This window comes from Geospiza fortis, unplaced genomic scaffold, assembly GCF_000277835.1.
Source record: "Geospiza fortis unplaced genomic scaffold, GeoFor_1.0 scaffold23, whole genome shotgun sequence".
NCBI lineage: Eukaryota > Metazoa > Chordata > Aves > Passeriformes > Thraupidae > Geospiza > Geospiza fortis.
The window spans coordinates 539,815-546,887 of record NW_005054303.1 but is presented as its reverse complement, the minus strand read 5'-3'; positions in this window follow the sequence as shown (position 1 = coordinate 546,887).

Sequence of the window (7,073 nt, the reverse complement as noted above, 5' to 3'; positions counted from 1 at the left end):
TATTCCTTAAGTTTCTACTTCCACCTGTTGAAATTCCTCATTTTGCCCTTTGTTCCAGGATATTTGCCAGAGATTACCAATTATTTCCTGGTTTTATTACCCTGTATTTGAAGCTCTTTCCTTTGCAAACCTGTGAATAAGGCTTTCCTGTGGCTTTGTGTTTGGCCAGCTGTAGAACTGCAGTCATGTCAGCAGTGTATTGCTGCACAGCTGTGTATGTACAGGCACCTGCTTGTCCACACTTGGCTCCCTGTTCTGTAAGAAGGAGAAAATGCTAAGGATTCAGAGCTGACTGGTGCTGTCATCTTTACTTACTGTCTGCTGAAGGATAAATGTGGATACTTCTAAAAAAATTTGCATCTTTAAAAAATAGGGGTGTTAGTTATTTTCTTTAGATTTTATTCTTTTCTACATCTGGCCTGGAGTATACAAAACTTGCCATAAGTCCTTCAGAGGGAATAACATACCTCATACCAATTAACAGTGTGAGCAGATGATTGCAAGCAGATGTGTGAGGGCTGCTTCAGATGCTGCTGACCTCTCCATTCAGCTGGCTGTGAGCACACGTATTATTGTTTCCAAGGTGAAATGAGATGTGTTAACTCTCCAGGAGGAGAGATTGGCAGCAGGCAGCTCTGGTTGTCAACATTTTTAAACTGCTGCTGCTGGTATTCACAGGGTCAGAAGCGAAATGCTCTGTAGTGATTGAATCCATTGAGGTAAGACTGTTAGTCCAAGGGGTGAAAGGAGACAGAGTCCATAGCCTTTACTCTCAGGGGGATCTGGCTATCAGGGAAGCATTACCAGTAGCAAATTTAAAATGCAATATATTTGTTTTCTGTGCTAGTTCCCTTAATGTACATTAATGCACATTTGAGAGGCAGACTACTGTTTTGATTTTAGTGATGACCACATGTCATTTAAAAAGTAGATTTTCTTAGGCATAGAATAATGGATTTTCTTTTATATGTCCATTCTTTATTGAAGTAATAGTATTATTAAATTTCTGTTTAGTCTGTTGAGAGAAGTTATCACACAAACCAGTTTGTGGTATGTGATTTACAAAATTTTTGAACTGAAGCATGCAATTCAGTGAACTGAATGGAATTATTTAATTAAATGTGACTGGTAGTGAGTAATCTGAAAATTTTATGTTCACTCATATACTTGTCACACAGTTTTTCTATGAAAACTATAACTGGAAACATTGCTGTTGGACTTGGCATGCCAGCGTGGTCCTGGGCAATAAACTCAAGGTGGTCCTGCTTGAACAGGGGTGTTGGAGCAGATGCCCTTCAGCAGTCTCTTCCAAGTCCAGCCATTCTGTGATTCTGTAGTCAGAAGTCTTTGTGTGTATTTTGAGTGTGAATTCAGCCTGCCATGGCACTGACTACATCACAGTTTCTTTTCTGTACCAGGAGCAAGCTCAGCAGCTATCAGTCCTGCACTCTGATTTTGGTTATGAAACTTAAATTTCCACCTTGAAAATACATATTTGTCACCTTTGATTAAATGCAACCTATCTATGACTTTCAATTGATCCTCAATACTCTCCACTTATAAATTTATCTTTTTGCATAAAACACATAACTTGCATATGTTAACTTTAGACTGAACGTAATGATGTATATGAGGTTGTTTTCACTAAGATCACAGCCTCTCTGATCCCAGAACTGCTACAGCACCTCTGCTTTCAGGGAAAAATAAAAGGTGTGTACCAAGAATTTAACCAATTCACTCAGTTATTCATCTGAAGTCTGAAGCATTTGACCAGTTAAATTGCAAAGAAGGAATAGCAGACTTCTCAAGGTAAAATATGTATTTTTCTAAGAAAGCCAGCTATTATTTATATAGCATAAATGAGGAGAATAATGGAGAATGGAAAGGAGAAAGAAGCTTTTACTGATGTTTAACTCTGGAGGGCTTGTTCCCAACAAAGAGATCATGAGCAGCAGCCCTTCTTGCATCTTCCATTTTAAAATTAAACAGGACAGGTGACACCCAGTTTTTCCCAGTGCATGTGTGATTTGCATGAGGTAGAAATTCGTTTTTATGACAGTGCTGACACACTTGTTTCACTAATTCTCTGTGTTACCACAGGTCTTGTGGGACTATTTAGATACCCTACCTATCATTTATTCTTTGTCTTGTCTGCTAGGCCTCTTTGCAAGTCTCTCAAAAGTAGAAACCATTACAAGAGAAATTGCATATTTAAATAAGGCTTCATTCACTCTCATTCCTTCATTCTTGATACAGTATTTTGAAGTTCACTGCTAAGAAACTTGATGATAGCTAATTGAAGGTGAGGTGAATAGTGGCAGGTGGCAGCTGTTTATTTCAAAGAGGTGAGTTGCAGAATAGAAAAAGTATGGAGTGGGTAGCTAGAACCTGAAATTTCCAGACAAATGGATGTACTGAACATGCATGGCCCAGAAAAGAGTGAGTGCACATTTTAGGGTAGGCCAAACAACTTTGAATTGTAATCCTGGAGTTTAGTTTCAACTACTTGAATTTGACTGGGATGTTACCAGTGAATATTCTAAGCATGCGTAAGGGATATTTTTAAATAGAATGAACAAAGCTTTGATCTTCTGTATAATCAGAATAATTAGATCTCCAGTGGGGGATGGTGCTGCTGCTGCTGTTTGTTTATGTTCAGACATTTCAGTTTCCTGACTAGGAGAATAATTCATGTGCTATGCCCTTAGAGGTCTTTCTGACCAAATTCCATCTTTTTTGCCTTGAGAAGCTTTTAAGTGATGTAGCTATACCCAAATACAATTAACCATTCGTTTTGCCTGTTATTTTATTTTTCTGAAAGTTAACTTGCATGATTTATAGATTTATTTGTATGTCAAAGAGATTCGATCACTACTGATGTTTTATTTTCCAGTGATCGCTTGGCTGTGCAGCGCCGCCCAGTGCACAGAGCTGCTGCTGCATCCAGGGACAGCTGCGGCGCTTGGCACGGCCGGGAGGGATGGGGAGCCTTTCCCGGAGAGCTCAAACAACGTTACTCAGATCTTGACAAAGAGAAGTTTTTTATTTCCAGCTTTCCTTCTTCAACACATGTGTAGTATTTGCCTTTTCCTGACTTCAAATTCATTCCTAGCTTAAGTATAGTCTACTCTTAATATCTTGCTAGTCTGTATAATAACTACGGGGCCATTATACTACTACCTATTGATGTGGGGTGTTTTTCAGCACAAGTCCTTGTTGCTGTTTGCAATATAGGAGGCCACAAACTGGAACCCCACATCTCCAAGGTCTTTATTTCCAAACACCAGATTTTTGCCACATGGAATGCTTTTTCACATAGTAATTTCTCTCTGTTTATGGAAATGAGGTAGGTATACAAAGAAAGTAATTTTAAGTGTAATGTAACCTTTTCTTTTTTTTCCTCCTTAAAGTAGTAAAGATGTAAGTGGTCCAAATCTGCTGTTATAACTGTTTTGGCAGTTTCAGAGGAACTTAGAGAGGAACCAAGCTCAAAATTATTAATTTCAGGCATTTTCACTGTTTTGCAGGGTTTGTACTGTTTCTATCAGCGGTCTCATCTAAATTGTGAAATTTTCTAAAATAATAGTTATTCATCATCAGTACCATCAGTGGAAATTGATCTTTAGTGAGGAAATCCTTCATTTTAGGCTTTTGTAGAGACTACTGAAGAAGCTGTCTGTAAATCAGTTTTTGTTACCAAGAAATCTCAGCGGGGAGAGATTTCTTTATAAATGAGGTTCTGTGTTCAGTCAGTTTAGTTTATGCACATTAGTTTACAGACAATTATGAAAATAAATGGCACTTTTACACTTGATGAAGTAGACAGGTACTCTTTTCAGAAAATATTAATTAACTAAAAATCAGTCTCTGCAGTGGCCTCTAAGTATATGTAATAATTCAGAGTGCTATTTATTTAACAGGTGTGGCTATCTAGTGATGGAGGCAATTGTTTTCAATTATTAAATCTTGAAGATGAAAAAATTGTAAAAGCAAATATATATGTACAGTCACCTTCATGAGCTGTAAGGGAAGCCTTTTCTTCCCTAAGGCAGGTGCAGAATTTAAACCTACTTTTGTCATGAACTGTGGCATGACAGCTACACAAAAAAACTCCTGCATTTGCCAGTCTTTACACATATTTTGTTAATACTGTTTTACCATAAACATGTTCTCTAGAGAAACATTAATTCTTCCTGTTAGTAAGTTCTGAGTGAAGTTCCAGGTTAGACTACTTGATAAAGAGACAAGATTTGTAGAAAGCAGTAGTAATGTTCTTAATTAGTTGTGTAGTTGGCAGAATCAAGCACAATCCTTCACCTAGTTGAAGAGCAGCAGGCTCCAGATAAAGTGTTACAGTGATACCAACACACAAACAAGGAAAGTGTAGTCTGTGACTGTGCTAGGCATGAGCAGTCATGCTTCATTACTTGCTGAGAGGTCATCAAAGACATAGCAAGCTCATCAGTCATATACCATATATTCCTTGTTAATCTGCTACAGAAGGCAGATGGCTGTAACTTAAATAAAAAATTAAATAATTCATGTATTGTCACTGTATTAATTGAATCTTGACAGAGAGACTCCTTTTTCCCCTTCCATTTGTTGTAGTGTGCTAAGTATAACATATTAGCATAACATTGGCTTATATAGATGACATCAGGAAAGTACAGATTTAATTCAGCTGTATTTTAATTAATCTCTTCACTTGACAAAAAATAACCTATGTAAGGAGAGAAGTCTTTAGAAGCCACTTTCTGTGACAGCACAGTGATTCACCAATCCAAGAGCTGATTTTAATTGACTGGTTTTGTACTATATTTTGCCATAAAATGTGTCATTATTTTTGTGTGGTGGAAGTTCTGTAAGAATCAAAATCCATTTGGCTCACTGCTTCTCTGCTACACAAAGAAACCTATCAAATTCAATGTACATAGATAAATTTCACTGAGAGAGGTGTGTACTGATGCTTTAGGAAAAAGGAAATTGTGTATAATTCTCTGTTGTAATGTGATTGTCATTACCGGTACCTCTATGCTCACTGTCATGACATTGGGCATCCCCAGTGACCTGGAAAGAATAAATGGATGAAAGCCAGCTCAAGACTGTTCCTCACTTCAAAATGTATAATTTGTCCATTTTTTTATGCTTTATGTTGTGCCAAGCTACCTATGCACTGCCTCACTATCCCCATCCCCCAGTGTGGGTCTGACTGGCTCACAAAGGCGTTGCTCTTTATTAATAATTTTGGAACCTGATGATTCACTGATGCAACTGTCTGTAACTAAAAGCAAGGTTACCATCCAGTTTACCTGATATAGAAGTAAATTCAATTTCCTTTATATTACATTATTCCCTGACCTCACTGGGGTTTGCCCTTCTTTGACCTCTCCTCCACTGCAGGCATGTGAGGGTTGGTTGCACAGCTGAACTGCCAAAACCCCTGCTGAGTCCAGCAGTCAGTGCATGTTGGTATCATGCATGGCTTTGCTTCCTTGAGCAGCAGTAACAGACTTACAGAAGTCCTTGCTGAATCTTGTCACCACACAGCTCAGGATGCTACCAGCAGGCTGATCTTGTTGTGAATAGCAAGGGATATCAGAAGCTATTGCTCTGTGGGCAGCAGCTCCTGCCTCACATTTCTGCTGAGCTCGTAACCTAAGCTTTTAACCTAAAGCTTCTAACCTAAGTTTTTTAACAACTTCAATTTAAATGCATAAACATTTCCCATTTATTTCAAGCATGCATTTAAATGTGGTTATAGCTGCCTATAAACAAATAGGCCCAAAATTTTTTTTTTCTCTTGTTTGTGATATGCTTTTAACATGGTCATATAATCATTTGAGAAATCACTATAGTAATTAGTGGTCACTATAGAGGCATCTGGCATCTTGGTGATATGGTTTAGTGGTTTAGGGATTACAGTGATAGTGCTGGGTTTACAATTGAACTTCATGATCTTAAAGGTTTCTTCCAACCTTGACGAGTCTATGATTCTATAGTATATTAACATGTTGTCAACTACAAGGGGATTATTAGCACTTCAAAATCTTTTATGAGCTCACAAGTCACTTAAATACCTCATTTTTCTTAGTGTTTATTCTGCTAATTCTTGGCTAATTGCTCTTTTTTCTTTGAGTTTTTGCTTATTGCTTTTACTTTCCCTGAGGCAACACTCCTTTTCAGCCAATTTCTACTCTTCCGGCACAGCTTGTACTCCACTTTTCCCCACAACTTTGTTTGAAGCAGAGGCCCCTCAGATTTTGTCTTTTTCAGAAAGAAGCTGACTCTTTTTAGATTGCTCTTACTGACAGGTGAATTCCATACCTACCAATACTACAAGTCTAGTAAGTTTCTAACGTTCTTATCTTCTGTCCACTTATAGTCCTGATGATGTTTAAAAGAACCTTGTTGTAAACAACCGTTTCCTGCAAGTTAGCAGTTCCTGTTCCACGTGGACACAGTTACTGCCCCTCATTCACTTACACAACTTCTTAAATAGCTGGTGCTTAGCAGATCGCGGAATAGGTCAAATTAATAGAATGGAAGCAAACTGAATGCAAGTAACAGAGATAGGTACATAAATAGAATCTTACTCTAAGAAAAAAATATGTATGGTTTGATATTTATTGTGTGAAAAAATGTGGATTTTGGTGGGGTATGTCTTGTAAAGAAAGTTATTTCTGTTGGTAAAAATTTGCATGATAAATTGCTTGGGAGGAAATTGTCTTAGTAACTAAGATAAACATCTCTCACCCAGACTAGAGAAGGGTAATTTTGCAGTAATTGGTCTTCACTAGTTAAAGTTGGAGTTTACCCTGACTGACCATTTGTTGAAAAGACAAGCACATGGTATTAGCAGTGTTCACATCACTAAGGAAACCAGTGTGTAAATACTAGAACTTAACATTCTAAATCAGGAGGAAAAAATACTTCAAAGACATATTTCCTAAAGATTACAGCATTTATGAATGCAAGTCCCTTTAGGAAATTTGCAAAATTTATGCACTTAGATCCCAAAGAACACCTTTGAAAGTCCCAGCTCTCAGAGGAGACAAAATCCTGTCCCATGCATC